This window comes from Crocodylus siamensis, chromosome 1 (genome assembly GCF_052110815.1).
Source record: "Crocodylus siamensis isolate JL-2025a chromosome 1, ASM5211081v1, whole genome shotgun sequence".
Taxonomy (NCBI): Eukaryota; Metazoa; Chordata; order Crocodylia; family Crocodylidae; genus Crocodylus; species Crocodylus siamensis.
Genome location: NC_143395.1, coordinates 1,441,495 through 1,456,910, shown reverse-complemented (window position 1 = coordinate 1,456,910; position 15,416 = coordinate 1,441,495). Strand labels below are relative to the sequence as shown.

The 15,416-nt window shown below is 47.6% G+C and overlaps 1 protein-coding gene across 5 annotated transcripts in view; it reads right to left on the bottom strand.

Moving 5' to 3' along the window:
* Positions 1-15,416, bottom strand: part of EXTL3 (exostosin like glycosyltransferase 3) — a 199,424-nt gene that overhangs the window by 162,315 nt on the left and 21,693 nt on the right. The window contains exon 1 of one of the 5 annotated variants that reach the window (XM_090025518.1): positions 11,492-11,641. The exons of 3 other annotated variants lie outside the window; for them this stretch is intronic. The gene's annotated coding sequence lies outside the window, so the exon portion shown is untranslated. Of the gene's footprint in view, positions 1-1,535; positions 1,636-11,491; positions 11,642-15,416 lie in introns of those variants that run through there. One more of the 5 variants, XM_090025601.1, reaches the window with a different exon arrangement.

The window sequence follows — 15,416 nt, the reverse complement described above, 5'->3', positions numbered from 1 at the left end:
TGCTTCAAGAAGTCTACGGTACAAAAACTAAGTCAGAAGTCTGTATCCCAAGCAAAGGGAAAGCAGTTTGCAGGAAGGATCTCCAGACTTAACTGAATAACTAAACCACCTCAGAAAGCATAAAGGGATATGTGGAGTGCCTACAAGGAACAGGGAAAAAAAACAACACCACAAATCAGCAAAGAAAACTGTTTTCATGGTCAAGACATACATGGTTAGAGTGAGGTTTGCCAAAAGCCAAGCTGAGTTAGATCTCGAGTATTAAAAACAGAGAAGGAAGGGTATATCAGCTACAAAAATAAGAAGAGAATAAAAAGAATGGAAGAATTGAAGCATGTCAGCAGTGAGGATGTGGTAGAGATAAAAAGGTCTGGCCCAACAACTCAACAGCATTGAATATTTTGACTCAGTTAAGGGCTATGATGTTGAACAGGGACAGAGACAGAACGAGGAGCAACCATCTCCAGCTGCAGCAAGGGAAGTTGAGGTTGGATATTAGGAAAAATTCTCACACGAGGAGGGTGGTGAAGCATTGGACCAGGCTCCCCAGAGAGGCGGTGGACTCTCCGTCCTTGGAGGTTTTGAAGACCCGGCTAGACAAAGCCTTGGCTGAGATGGAGTTGGGGCCAGTCCTGCTTAGAGAGGCAGGTTGGACTAGATGTGATCCCCCGAGGTCCCTTCCAGCCCCGATTTTCTACGAGTCTATGAAAGTCTTTGCACAAGACTCTGGGGAGACGTCATCTGGAAATCTCTGTGCAGTTCTGGTCACGCCTGTTCAAGATGAATTCAAACTGGAAGGCATGCAAAAGGCGGCTGCGAGGATTATCAGGGAAACAAAGAACACATCCTACGAGAGCCGACTGGAAAAGCTTGGCTCATTTAGCCTAGCAAAACCTGAGATTGACAGGGGATATTATACGTCAGCACTGTAAAACACCCAAGAGGCAAAACAGCTATTTCAGCTAAAAGACAGAGCTGGCACTAGAACACATGGGTGTGATTAGAGCAGCGAGGATCACAGGCTTGCAACCAGAGTAGGAAGGCCAAAAAATCCCCCGACTGATTTTAAGATGGGGTTTGGTAAATTCATAACAGGGGTTATATACCACATGTTGCCTGCAGGAGCAGGGGACCAGACCAAGAGAGCTCTCCTGGCCTGATCTGCTAAGCCACCACTACTGGACCAGAAACCTGGGCTCCTTCTGCTCCTCTGGAGGTTAACATCAATGTCTTGCAAACTTCAATGGATTTGTCACCCCTTCCCAAGGTCAATTTGACACCCACGAATGCCAATGAGAATGGTCCAGGGATTAAGGCTTTAATGGTCCAGGAGCAGGAGCTCCACAGGCTTTCTGCTGCTCCTCGTACACCTCATTGCAGGCACGGTCACCACGCCTCTGCAGCACTCGGGGGGGGGGGGGGTGTCACTGAAAACTCAAGCCCCAATCGGAGACAGCATGGACATGGCAAGGAATACCTTCTTTCACTGTTCTCAAATGCAAGAGAAAAGATCTCGAGAGCAGCAGCATGGTCACCTTTGGTGCTGTTTCTGGTCTGGAGCACGTGGGCCAGGGGAAGGGCCTTGCTTTGCCGACAGCCTTGAGAACACCGTGGGGGCAACGCAGATGCGCCCTTTTTCTCCACGCACCGCTGGTCTGCAACAGAGAAATGGAGCTGGCACTTCCCTACCCCACAGATGTGCTGTGAGATTGTGCTAAAGGAAATGCTGAAGATAGGATACGGGGTGGGGGGGGACAAAAAGACAGATCTTCCATCTACGGTTTGAGATACAAAGATTTCCTGATGCAGAAGAAGTGCAGCGCACACAAAACTGACACTATGACTTTCACTACCCACAAAACAAACAAAGGACAAAACTGGGAACAGACGTGGCGGGAGAGGGGATGGAAAGAGAAGATTTTGCTCAAGGATTAATACACTTATCCTTGAAACAGGGCATCCCTGAAAAGCAGCATTAACCTGGTGAGAAATGTGGGCACTGCTGCTCTTACTTTAATCTGTTTTTTGTTAAAAAGAAATTCACTCTTGTTCTATTTGTAAAAGCTACTTTATTAAATTTGACAAACAGTTGCCACTTTTCATCCCTGAGACGGCTGCTTTCAGTGAAAACCAAGAGGATCTCTGGGTGTATGCATTATGTATCACAAGATGTTTCGTCTCGATCCAGAGCTCATATTACTCTCTCCAGATCAATGGGATTGCATGTAGTGGGGTGCACGCCAGTCCCGATTTTCATTTATAACCCTTTTGGAAGCGGCCTTGGGGAGCATTTGTCTAAAAAGGCACAGAGTGAAATGCAAGATGCTGCTGCCAATTAAAAACCGCCTGCCATCCCAGAAGTCTTTGCTATTTAGCAGGAGTCATAAAATTAATTCAAAAGAAGATTTTCCTAATCAAAACTGCTATATGGACAAAATGTGACTAATTTCTAAAGGAAAAGCAGACCTGACTGATGCTCAGTACTGTGCCTGAAAATAAGCACAGAAGTTTTAACTTCTAGTGAGGAGCTTTACAACTACCTGTCAGCTCCAGCCAGGCTTTTGCTCCAAATATAGCTGCCCCCTCCAAACACCTCCAGCCAGGCACTTGGTATAGTTCCTCACTGCCACTCATTAAAAATAGGTAAAAGACCCGAGAGAAAGGCAGAGCCAAGTGCATCGCTCTTTTGTGAAGCAAGACAGCACTATGCTCATTTTATGGAGAGAAGAGGTACAAGGAGTTTTTAGGCGACTTGCCACAGTTGGTTACTGGTGTTGTACACAACTAAGCTGGCATTCAGGTGTACCAAACCCGCGTCCCGTTGGCACTCCTACAAGCATCCTGTACAAGGCACCCCTAGTTTGTCCATTCGGCCTAACCAAGTTACTACATTGCTGCTCCTACATAAAAATCAGGCATTTCATACCCTTCTGAGATCAACCGTGGCACCACTTTTATTTTCTTCCAGGTTTTTTTATTTGCTTCTTTTGTTTTTGGTGCTTGATGAATTGTTGGGACCTACTGAAAGAAGGTTTAAACAAAAAGCTAATTGTCAGCCACCACAGTAATTAGCTGAATTGGAAAATTGCCACTTTCTTTGGCTGGTTTTCTGATAGCTGGAGTCTCCTCAATCCCTGCATTAAGGTGAAGGTAGACAAGTTAAGAGGTAGATTCATTTCCAAGCTCTATGGCCTGCCAGAAGAGGTGCCTAAGGAAAGAAAGCAATACCTCTCCTAAACAACACAGCGCTTTTTTGCTGGGTACATATAGGGCCACTATCTTTATTAATAATTTGAGAACCATGCTGGCCCGGTTGTATTCTGGGGATCAGCCTGCCTAGCCAATGAGTTCCTGTACATTTTATCTTCCTCCTCAGCCCAACCTGCTCTTTTGAGTGGGACAACAAGCAGATCCAGCCTCCTGACCCATGATGTTTTTCCTTGTACCAACGGGGGAGCAGTAATCCTGACTTACGAATTATTTCTCTATCAGCCAAGAGCGTGAGGTATTCTCTTATCTTCCACAAGTAGACAAGAAAAATGTCAGTGCTTTGACATCACTAGCCCTGCATATACCATAGGGAAGGATCTTAGGTATAAGGTTGCCAAATTTCCTGGGTTAACCAATTTAGACTCCAGGGCTCATTATCCCTGCATCAGGTAACGTTTTCCAAAGCTAACCTACAAGCCAGTAGGTCTCACTGCACAAGCTCCTACCAAATAACTGCAGAGAATAATAGTTAAAAGCATCTACACAAGAGCCTGCATTGCTACTGGTCTCAAAAAAAATGTAGGTCCCCCAATGTCCACCACAACAGCAATACTCAGAAGGAGGTACGGGCCATTCCCTCAACACGTGCTTGTATTAGCAGGAATGGGTTGCAGCACAGTCTGGGAAAAAAAAAGTCTTCCATGTACTCAGCATAACTTCATCTCACAACAAATTCAACTATGGATGCACTGCATCAGGAGGGGAAGGCAGGTCTTCTACTTTGGCACCAAAGATGTTAATCAGTGCAAGGAAAGTAGGGAGGCCTTTCCTCGTGCAATCTTTTCTACACATGGAAAGAAAGGCCTCCCATCTTTCACAAGTGCCAAACCTGCACCTTTCAGCAAATTGGACTGGGGCTGCAAGTGCTCAACACTTAAATACAGCCTAAAGGCATCACCCAAATTTCAACTGCACTTTCAGGCATCTGGGCCTAGATACCTTGCTTAAAGTCGATTCATAAAGGCTTGGTTTACTGGCATAAATTTAAGAGCACCTCATAACTCAGCAGGCATTCCCAAGGACGCCAAACTTATCCAATATGCACACACACACAGAAAAGCACTTCACGAATGGACAACCTGTCCTGCACAAGAGGAAGTCAGCATGACCACCTTCGGCAACACAAGGCTACATGCACTGAACTGAAACAAACTGCACAACATCTGAAATGCCGGCCATGCACAGGCACAAAGTAAAAAACAACCCTCTGGATGCTCATGTCCTCCCAATACAAAACTGCTATAAAAACGCCCATCTCACTCACCAATCCCACTTGGGACGCCACCTCTTGCGTGCATAGAAAGGAACAGTATCTGCATGCTTAATTATCAACACACCAAGGAAATGCAAACACTGCAATTAGACATCACCCATCTAAAAAACTAGGTCGTGAACTTCAAAATTCAGAGAGCCCGTTTCAATTTTGTATCTTGAAGCAAGTCCCTTACCTGGCGTGATACCTTCAGGTTTTTAAAGACTGACTAAACAAAGCAAAAAAACCCAAACAAACACACACAGCATTTCCTCAATGATATTGTATAGTTTATGCATTCCCATTAGTGATAGCCAACAACAGAGACCCAGGTAAGTGAACTTCACAGACTTACTGGTTGCGCAAAATACCTCTCTCCCAATTGGGTTTGCTGGTTATCAGCAGGTAGCAGCTGCCAAAGTCAGCAGAGGGAGAAAAAGCACAGTCTATGCAAGAGTTACATAAACATTGGGCATTTTAAAACTTCCTCAGCTAGTAAATGTTGGATTAAAAAAAAAGAAATTAAGATACTGGAACTTGTTGGACATTCCCTACAAGATTACAGTCATTTTAAAGCAAAGCAAAATATTAAACTTAAGCTACTCAGTGCCACTTCAACATTTTCAGACGTCAATCCATTTGCAACAGATTACTCAGGCCACTAAACTGCTCTTGCTAGTAACAGACTTCAATTAACTAATAGCAATGATTTCTCAAAAAAACAGGATTTCAATTCGTACTTCAAAACAGGTCCTGCACCTGCTGTGCAATCGCCTGGATTTACCTGGTGGGCCAGCACACAAGAGTTCTGACTCCCACACAATCGATTAGCTGCAAGTAGTAGAGTCATAGGTAGCTCTAGTCTTTATCAAGCCTGAAGAAACCCAAGCCTCAAGTGGGCTTTGCACCTGTTCTCCCAACCACGTCCAACTCGTTTGCATGACAGACAGTGGCCTGAAGCTTAGCAGTGATAGCCAAACGCCACCACTGCAATCATCATTAAGTAGCACTTCAAATCATAACTGAAGAGCTCTTGGATATCTAGGACATATCTAGCACAAGGAAAGGTGCGACTGCAACACAACACAGGCACCCATGATAGTCTTCAAGGTAGCCAGCACAGGTGACAACAGAAATGAAGATGCCAGAGCCTGGGATTTAGGCATGGGCTGTACAAAGCCACTGGAGATCCTGGATACACCATCTGGCTGCTAGCTTGCGTTGAATCCACACTGCGGTTTCCTATTCTAGCTAGCTGAAAGCTTGCACAAGTGCTTACCTGTGCCACAAAAATCACACTCCTACTTGCCAGGCAGTCACCTCCTAAACATGAGCCTTCATGTGCACGTGTTTCTTTCCTAAGGAAATAAGTGTAAAATAGCTAACATCTGCATGTGCAAGGCAGGGCAGCGTGGCACCTTATAGACATCAGATGCATCTAACAAAAGCAGGCTATTTAAAAAAAATAGTGCCACACTACTCTATTTTCCGCCAACTGCAAACCAAATGCAGCTAATGACCTCTCATCTATGCATTTAGCTTATAATTTTTCCTTAGTATGACCACCTTTTTTTCAGTAGCATCCACCAAATACCAGGCATTGTGCAGTGCACATCCCAGTGCATTTGAAGACCGCCCCCACCACAAAGCACTTGCAATCTAAACTATAAAGGATGTTGGGTAGGGAACAGGAATCTAACCAGAGAACAAAAAACAACATGGTTGGTTATTAGCACTGGTTTGTTAGTTAACATTTTGTTATTTTTACTTGGGGGCTCCTGCCAAGTTTATAGGAGTAAGGGAATTAGGAGAGATGGTGATTGATTCAGACAGCACACAGACAGGAGAGATGGAGGGAGACTGCAAGCATGGGGCAAAATAAATGCAAACAAATAGCAAAAATGTTCTAAAAATGTAAACCTCAGGGAATCACCGATGTCAGGAGAGGAGTGTGTGGGGGGGGGAGCAGGGAGGGAAATCAAGGTGGTCCCTGGAGGGGCACCAACAACATGGGATGAAGCTCTCCAAGTCTGCCAAGGAAAAGGTCTTGCCTGTCCAACACTGAGCAGATTGTCTTGACCATCCTGAGAGCTGCACATCAGAGCAATCCAGAAAAGCAAATAGTCTGTCACCACCCTGTTTGAAGAGCTGATTATTTTGGCCTTCTCCCTGCCCCCTCCCGGACCTGCCACATGGCACACACAGGCTGTCCATCCATGCCACTTGTGGTACGTGAGCTGTGGGTTGGGTACCCTGCTCTATTTGGGAGTGAAGAACAAGGACCAAAAAAAACACAGCTCTACATGAACACAGATAAAGCTAAAATGAAGGTGATGATGGGTCTTTCAAACTATGTCAGGTTAAAAGGAGAAACAAGGGGAGAGCACGTTTCTCCTCCTGGAGATTAGACCTTTAAAACAGAATAGCCACTTGCTGAATGCAGCTTCCCCCATTTTTTAGTCATTGTCTACCAACACAGTAGTTAGATTCCTTCATTTAATGTCTATTTTACCCCCACAGGGCAAATAGCTTACGATTTGATGAACACCAACAGCGTACAAGACGGAGGCTGTGAGGTGCTTGGAGCAGAGTGGCAGAGGAAAAGCATGCAAACAAGTTCTTGCAAGGTACGTTTGGGTGCAGTCATCCAGAGCATCCGCTCTCTGGCAGCGACTGCCCAGGTACAGGCTCCTACCCTGCGGGAAGCGGGAGGCAGCCTACGGCCCAGCAAAAGTGTGGTGAGCTACAATGCATTTACAATGGACTGGCATGTATTGCAGACTAGCTGACAGCAAATTCACGCCCTAGCTCACTTGACAGAAGCCTGTTCATGTGTCCATGTCCTTATATAAGTTGATGGTGCAGTGAGAAACTTTTCCTGTGTTTTTTTGTTTTTATGCACACAGAGGAATACTTCCCTTAGACCTAGGGCAGGGCTAGGCACTCCTAGTACAGGTAGGCAACCCCTGGCATGGGTACCAAAGCATAGCACATGAAGGCATTTTGCTTGCCATGTACACCTTGGAGCAGACAGTGGAAAAGGGCTAGGACTGTGCTGCCACAATAAGTATCAGGCCCCTCATGGCATAGATAGCATTAATACCCTGACGGACTGCACCCAGCACCCCTGCAATTCTGGGACTCTTGTTTCAGTTTTCACCAGACCTCTGGGACCAGCCTTCGAAATCCAGGACTACACTTGCCAAAGCAAACCTATGGGTACCTTACTAAGATCCCAATATTGTAAATGCTTATAAAGAGAGCTCTGCTGGTGAGCATGTACAGGTTTGCAGGATACGGTTTCATAGCATATTTTACACTTCCAAATGAGCAAGTGGCAGCAGCATCTCAATAACTTGCGTTCCTGAAATTGGACACTCCAAAAACAAAAGATTCAGAGCAGCAAAGGTCAAATTTTTTGGCAGAACTGTAGACTCCCTCTGCCTGAAGGGCAATTGCACCCGAAAGCTTGCAAAGAACTTTTCCCCCCTGCCCCCAGCTACTCAGTTGGTCTAACAAGAGATATCCCATCTACCCAAAGAACCAAGCCACACTTTCTGGCAGGTGTGCCTCCAACTAAGCCCTGCACCCCGCTCCCTGTGTGCCACTCCAGCCCTCCTTCCCCTGCCTAATCTGCTGCTCTGCTTTCTGGTCAACTTTCTGCCAACCTTCTCCCTGCTCTGCAACATGCCGCATGCAGAGTCTAGTCTGCCCATGCCACTTGTGGCATGCATGCTGTGGGTTGCAACCTTGTTTTAGAGCCAAGATGGGCTAAGTGCCCATCTCCACATATGGTGCATCGGCCTGTATTTAAAAAGAACTGGGAGCAACAGTCAGGCACCAAGTCGACACAAATTCTTTGAACCTCAGAATATGCAACCAAACCCCTCACAGCTGGAAACAAAAAGAAATAAGCAGATCTAGATCTGGAAGCGATACTATTACTCCTCAGCTGCTTCGCACGATAATCAGCAATTGTACTGAGGTACCTGGACGGCACCATTTGACCAGACTAAAAACTCAAGGAAGCAGCCAGTTTCCTACAAACCTCGTTCAGATCTGCAATGTTCAAGTTACCGTGGTTGCTCATGACCAACACAACTGGAGGTTCTGATCCCCACATCTCATAGCACTACAGAAGTGGTTCTCCACCTTTTCAGACTAAAGGTACCCCTCAGAAAATGTTAGCTCTTCACTTTCCCTTGATTTCGGACAGAGATAACCAAGTACTTTCAGTTGCAAAGGATTCAGAAAGCCCACAATAGGGCTTTTGATACTATGGATTTTTTTTTTTTATTATTATTATTATTTTTTTTTTTTTTTAAGTCTCTCCCTTTTTCTTGTGAATCATGTTTGCACACATAACGGTACCCAATGGTAGCATTGTGTGGCACCCCGTGGCACCCCTGAAAGGATCTTGTAACACCCTGGTGAGACTCTGCATCAGACCAAGGCACCATTTCAGTGCTAATACTCAAAAAAAAGTAAAAAAAAAAAAAAAAGTTTTTTCTTGAAGCACAATTAAACCGTGGCACTCAAGGCCACAGGAAGAAACCGAGGCTAGTGACACACAGACAATGCATGACACTGGCATTCATATGAGCAACACAAAGCCAGGATTTTAATTGACACTGTTCAACCAAACACATCTGGAAAAACGTTAACCACCACACTCCAGGGCTTAAACTGGAGGGCACTGCAGATGAGGCCTATTTGACGCATGAAAGGATCATGGACACAGGCCCAAATAGAAACGGTAACCCCCCTCCCTTGTGTTGCTGGAGGAGTCATTACGTGTGTACCAACAGATTCCTGGGGACAACTAAAACAGGGACAGCAGTGAGGGTCAGGGGTTAACAACAAGGGGACTCTGAGCAGAACAAACAAGTGCCCACCAGCCCTCGAACAAGTCCAAGGAGCCAGTGGATGCTGCCTAGTGAAACACTGCCCGGAGACATATGTGGATGAGGGACAGGAAGATGCCCCCATAGTCACTGGGGGTCTCCTCCTTTCTGGTTAGGCAGATAGCTAGCTTAGCTAGGATCAGGAGCTCCTGGGACTTGATGGGGCCACAGATGAGTAATGCAACCACAGCCTCAGCCCTGCTCCTTGAAGGAGGCAGTGAAGGGGCTATAGCCTGGCACCCTTGAGCATTAGAGACGAGGAAGGGGCCATATGCAGGAAGCAGATTAGCTCCCACCTGCCTACTGCAGGGTTGCATTTATCTTGCTTATACAACCCTGCCACAATACAGGACAGAGAGCTGCATGGACCTCAGGTCTTCCCCAGCCTGTGTTTCAGGCATTATATTTAAAATGACAATTGGAGGGATGGCAGGGAAAAGTGCCTTAAAAAAACAAAACAAACAAACAAACAAACAAAAAAAAACACATCACACAGGAGGGAAAAAAGCTGGGGAAACAAGTCACTAGTTATAAGCAGCAGTGACAGCTGCCAGATCCTCAGTGCCATCTAGCAAAAAGCCAGGGGACCACACACCTGCTGAGAGATGCCGAACACAGAAAGCCCCAAGGCGGCCACAGCCCTGAAAGTAAAAACCTGCCACGTACTGGGTCAGACCGTAGGTCCACCTCATCCAGTGTCCCATGCCCTGTGTACCTGACCAGGTAGGAGGCTCTGCCAAGAGGACGCCCAGGGTCATTTCTCTGTCCCTGGTCCACTCACGTCTCCAGGCTGAGTATCACTGGGCAGCATCCCCTGGCTCCTTAGACTTGCTCAAGGGCCAGTGGGCACTGTCCGGTGTGCTCTTTCGTGTCCCTGCTTGGTGTGCTCATTCTGAACCTTTACCCATCACTCGCTCCAGTCTTGCCTTTTCTTTTGTCCTGAGAAAGGAGCTGTTATTTCTCCGGTGGCCTCCCCTGCTAAGGGAGCTCTTCCTGGCAGGCAACAGCCCCTGATCCCTTGAAAGTAAGAGATAGGCCTGTGTGGCACAGCAGCAGAGAGCAGATGCTGAAAAGGAGTGAACCGGGTCTGACCAGGGTCCCCATCCCCGCTCCTCTCCCACTTGCAACCACCAGCATTCAAGGTCCAGGAAGTTCTGATACAGAAGCTGTCCCCCTAATTCCCATGCTCAAGAATAGCTACCAATGCCCCTTTCCTACAGGATTTTTAAAATAGACTTTTAGAAATAGTAAATGAACACGAGTTAAACTTTTCTATTGGTCTCACTTTTTTGGTTTGAATGTGGCTGAACTCTTGTCTAGAGGCAACCCCCTCCGCCCCCCCACTCTATACCAACGTGATCTGACACGCAGCGTCAGTCTGACCCCGAGTAGAGGGACAAGACCCCCTAGTCGGGAACCTCTGGCTTCGGTCCCAGCAGGAGCATTGGCACAGTCCAGTCCCCATCCCCAGCCAGCACCTCCAGGGCAGACTTAAAAACACCCCGATGCATGGGGGGCCGGGGGGCGGAAAAGGGGGACACCTCCCTAAACACCTCCTGCACCCGCTGAACGTGCTCAGCTCTTGCAGCCTCCCCTTGCAGCACTGGCTTTGCCAGGCCTGGGTGGTCACCGCCTCGGGACCTCGTCTAACCTCCCTTCCCACGACCTGGAGCCCAGAGTGGCGCACGGGGAGCTCCAGGTGAGGCCCGAGCGGCGTGAGGAGAAAGCACGATCACTGCCCGCACCTTGCGCCCCACAGGCTGTTCGACTGGGGGAGGGCCTCAGCAGGGACAGCACCCCTGCACCCTGGGCAGCTCATGCCTGGTGCCCTTTGGGGCACCCCTGACAGCACCCCCATGTCCAGTATGCTCTCCCCCACCCTTTGGGGTACGCCCCGTGCCTAGTGCCCCCACCCCTAGTAGGGCATCCCCCATGCCTGATGCCCCCCCCCCTCCGCATGCCCACATATCTCAGCTCCTGGTCCTGCCCCCCCGCGAAGTGGTGCTGTCCCAAGCACAGAGTTGCCCTCCCCGCCCCCCGCCGCACATGGTACGCTCCCCCTTACCGTCCTCACTTGACCCCCGGGGGAGCCGCGGGGCCGTGGGTCCGCTCCGCACCGTCCACTGAGCGCGCGGGGGGAGGGGCGCCGCGGACACTGTGCTCTCTTCCCCCCGCTCTGTTGGGCTTCCCCTACTCCCCCCCCCCCCCCGCGTCGCAGTTGGTTCTTTCCAAGTCGCCGGGCTGAGCTCCACCTCCTCCTCCGCTCTCGCCTCTTCGGCGATTTCCGACAGCAGCAGCGGAAGCTGCCGAAAGCGGACGAGGGGTGGGGGGAACCGAGAGAGGACCCGAAGCCGACTCGGAGGGTTCCGGACAGTGACGGAAATTGCCGAAGAGCAGCAGCCGCCGCGTTCGGGGCGCTCTCACGCCGCGCAGGTGCAGTGCGCGCCCGTTCTTTTTCCCGCCTAAAGAGGGGGCAGGTGCTGAGGCAGCCTCACTCCCCTCAGGTCTGCCCAGGGGCTGTGGCTTCCTCTCACTCCTGCCAAGTGCTGACAAAGCATCTTCCTGCAGAGACTCAGCTCTTCCCCTCAGGGACAGGGAGACAAAATGCAGAAGCCACCTGCCCAAAGCTGTGCTATCAGTCTCCACAGGCCAATCTGATCTCATTCCTCGACCATGACCACCCTGGGCAGCAATGGCAAGACCCCTGGAACTTGGAAAGTTCACAGGTAACAGCAACCCATGAAGAGCTGAGCCTGATGGCCGCGTATAGAGAAGAGCATGGGGATCTCAAAGATCAATACGGACCAACACGCTTGAGGGAGAACAACCCCATGCACTGGGGCAGGCTGGGCAGCAGCTCTGCAGAAAAAGGACCAGAGGGGACAGCGGGCAAGAAGCTGGATAGGAGGCACCTGTGCCCAAGTTGCCAAGAAGATGGATGGCATCATACATATAAACCCTGCAAAAAACAAATAAAGCAATTTTTCTGTTGCAAAGAACTCGCGAAGGCCATAGCAGGGCAGAATAGGTCTTGACACTGGATTCTTGTGGGAAATTATTGGGTTTATTATGTGTAGGCATTGCAAACTTCATATTGCAGCACCCTTACAAATCTCAAGACACCCCAGGGTGCCATAGCACCATGGTTTTAAAAAACAAAACACCCAACAACAACTAGTCTATAGAAAAAAAAAATCACAAGCAAGTTGCTGAAGACTCCAACTTGCAGCCCTTAAAAAAGTTGGCCTGCTGAAGAGACCAGCATCAGGATGATCAAAGGTGCTGAATATTCAAGTATTAGAAAGTAACCCTCAGCCAACAGAGATCCTTTATGAGAGGTCCATCACAGATCAAGTCTCCAGGTACCCTTGCTGTTAATCAGTGACAGGGCAAAAAAAAGAGGTTCAAACCTCAGGAAAAATACCCTGTTTTTTAAAATGCAAAAGGTGGACTTTTGGGAACATAAACTGGTCTTGAAAGAATATTTTATTAGGATACTCTGAGTGCCCTAAGTTGTTTTCAGGATAGTCTCGTCTGCAAAACCTAGGATAAAGTACTTCTCGGGACTGGTCTTCATTAGGAAGTTGGGTTGTGTTAAATGTTTTATCTAGAGTGACTTACCAGGATGTTAAGCACACAAGGTTGCAGTCAGTTTACATAGGAACAAGTCACATTTAAAAGCATGGCAACAGCAAATCATAGGAAAACATTATTCAAGATCAGGCAACTTTGCAAAACTTAGGATCCATGGCAGTTCTTGTGGAGCAACCCAACAAGACACAGTAGGTTGAAAAGGGGAGAAAAATATGTCCAGAAGGACAAAGTCAGCTAATATGGCACCCATTTTCTACATGCACAAAACATTAAGCAGCAGTAAGCTAAGCCAATCTGTACAGTGGTTCAGTAATTGACATTTTACTGGACCCATGCACTTTAAAAAGTGTGTTTAATAGATAATTAAGGCAGTTGTGTCCACTAGAAATCAAAGCTTCCTCCAAAATGCATTTACTGACAGACATGAACTGATAAAAGAGGCACCTTTCATTAGTAAAGGATTAGCATCCACCTGTAGCACCACCTGTAGGACAGGCTGACAATTGTAGTTAAACTTCTAAGCATAACATAGCAGAAGTCTATGGGAGTTGCAACAAAAAAGGTGATGTGGATAAAAATAGCTGAATTACTTAATTCTTGAAATATAAACTCACTAGTTTGCACATTTTACAAATTTTTTATTTATTTTTACACAGACAATTCTGCTGGGGCTCTGCATAATACCTGCCCTAAGCCTGGATAAAGGCACAAAACAGTGATGAGGACATCAGTGCTAAAAAAAGCTGGAAAAAAAAAAATACACAACACAAAAAACCACAGCCACTCAAAGAAAGATACCAGACTGGTCAGCAGACACCAAGACCTCTCAAAGCTTTGTCTACATGCAGAGCTATTAACGTTTACATTAAAACCAGCTACGTGCCGTTCCTCTAGGTCACAAGAGCATCAGCACAAAGTCATATTTGGTGTCTGGCATGAGGTAATGTGCCAGAGCAGGGATAGCTTTTTAAGATCTCAAAGAAAACCATAACCACTGGAACCTAGAACAGGCTGGCAGAGAAGTAAAACATCCCTGCTGATGAATGACTTGGGGATCACCATATTTCAGGTCTCTTTAAAGTCAGAAGAACAAGCAAAAAAAAAAAAAAAAAAAGAGAGATGACACGTCTGATGGAAGGATCATAATCAGCATGACCCTAAGTGATGGACCAAAAGATCACCAACTGGCTGAACATCTCAAACAAAGTAAGAATCATCATAGCCTATACATCAAACTCACCACGATGGATGCCAAGGAAAAAAGAGTGATTCTGTGGTCAGGTCAAGGACTGCCTAAAAGCCTCTTACAGATGGACATTTCTGTGGCAACTACAACACTGGTGATGATACCAGATGACAAGATGTCATGGGCAACTTTAGCTATGGCACCAAAAACAACTTGCTGCTACACTGCAGATTTCTGTGGCTTCTATGTATGCAATTTAAAAGTTCAAGCACAAAATACATAGGAATAGCTTGATCAGATAAGAGACAATGCTTAAGGAGGGCAAACTGCAGAACTGTGTGAATTACAGGACAAACTCACCGATTAGTCATCTGAACAAGACTGTTTTCCTTCAAAGAGAGGCAGAAAAGGGTCTTGGAGTCATCGTTGACTCCAAGATGAGCATGGGCCGGCAGTGGGGGGACGCGGTCAGGAAGGTCAACCACACAGATGCATCTCAAGCAGGTCCAGGGAGGCGATCCTCCCCTTCTATGCAGCACTGGTAAGGTCGCAGCTGGAGTACTGTGTCCAGTTCTGGGCGCCGCACTTCAGGAGGGATGTGGATGAGATGGAGGGGGTCCAGAGGAGGGCGTCTCTCATGGTCAGGGGACAGCAGGGCAGGCCCTACGAGGAGAGGCTATGGGACCCGAACCTGTTCAGCCTTCACAAGAGAAGGCTGAGGGGGGCCGGGATCTAGTGGCCTGTTACAAACTAGTCAGAGGGGACCAGCAGGCATTGGGGGAGTCCCTGTTCCCCCCGAGCACTACTAGGAGTGACTAGAAATAATGGTCACAAGCTGGCAGAGGGTAAATTCAGATTAGATATCAGGAGGCGCGACTTCACGGTCAGGGCAGGTAGGAGCTGGAACCAACTTCCAAGTGAAGTGGTGCTGGCTTCTACCCTGGGGGTCTTTAAGACAAGGCTTGACAATCACCTTGCTGGGGTCGTTTGACCCCAGTACTCTTTCCTGCCATGCCAGGGGGTCAGACTTGATGATCTGCTCAGGTCCCTTCCGACACTGCTAACTATGAAAAAGGCTAACATTTCAAACAGAGAAACAACTATCTAACAGAAAACCATTTCCACAAAAAGGTACAGGGGCAACAAATCCTTTGCCTGAAGCTAAAGACATGTGGTTAACAAAAAGGTGGTCAACTGCTTGATCAACATC